The following is a 1,055-nucleotide window of genomic DNA, read 5'->3' on the forward strand; positions in this document are numbered from 1 at the left end:
CTGTATAAGAACTGCTGGTTTAATAGCACAGCACTTCTTTAATCACTTTGTGCTTCATGGCTCTAAAGCACTTTTAAATCAAGCACACAACATTAAGTCCCCAGAGACAAATTTATCTCCTATGTGAGAGGAAAAGCACACAAGTGATCTGTCAGAGCTGCACAAGGACTCTGAGTCCTTACATCTTGGCTGCAATTTCACCTCCCCAAGGACCAGCTGTACCATTTATTGCATACTTCTACTGCATCCAAGAATATGGGTACCATCCAGCACATCTTTCCTCATGTTAGCATGGGAAGCCATTTATGAAGCTACCTTAAAGCTGATTATTCCTCTCTAACATTACCACATGCAACTACATCCTAGTATCTGAGTGTGACACTTGTACTGAAGAAACACGTGTTCAGAAGAATTCCAGAAAGTCTGTAACTAGAATGCCACAGCTAATTCGAAGATGAAAAAAAAAACTTCAAAGAGGCATTTAGCACTGGTCTAAATCTTTCTCCTGTTGGTATACCAGGAGAGCAGGATTTTTACTTGATTACTCATGAAAATCCTGGGAATTCTTTGTATCTGTAACCATACATGAATTTTCAATTTCATAAAATAACCCAAGTCCTAATGCCTTGTTAAGAGCTCATCACCTTGAGAAAAGTTAAATGCCGCTAGGTTTAAAGGACGGACGCAGCTAACAGCTGCATTCCTTCCTCAAGGAGGCAGCAGTAAGGAAAGTTAAGAGTCTTCCTTTAAATGAGTTTCTCAGTTTAAGAAAACTACAGCAGGTGTGAGTGCTTTGTAGAAGCAGTGTTGCTGACCTGTGTGAGTGCACTTCAGCCTCATTCCCTGGAAGTGTCCCAGATCAGCTCCCGGACTGTGCCTCCTCTGCAGAGCCGGCCCTATCAGGCTCACTTTACTCACTTTATTCAAACAGTAGAGGCCTGCCCAAGGACACGTTCCTCAGTCTTTGTTCCTGCTGCCTCAGTGGGTGACCCCCTGCCCTGTGTCCGAGCCAGGGAACACCGCAGAAGATGCATTGCAGAGAGCTCACACCATTT

This window comes from Corvus brachyrhynchos, unplaced genomic scaffold (genome assembly GCF_000691975.1).
Source record: "Corvus brachyrhynchos isolate BGI_N302 unplaced genomic scaffold, ASM69197v1 scaffold10, whole genome shotgun sequence".
Classification (NCBI taxonomy): Eukaryota; Metazoa; Chordata; class Aves; order Passeriformes; family Corvidae; genus Corvus; species Corvus brachyrhynchos.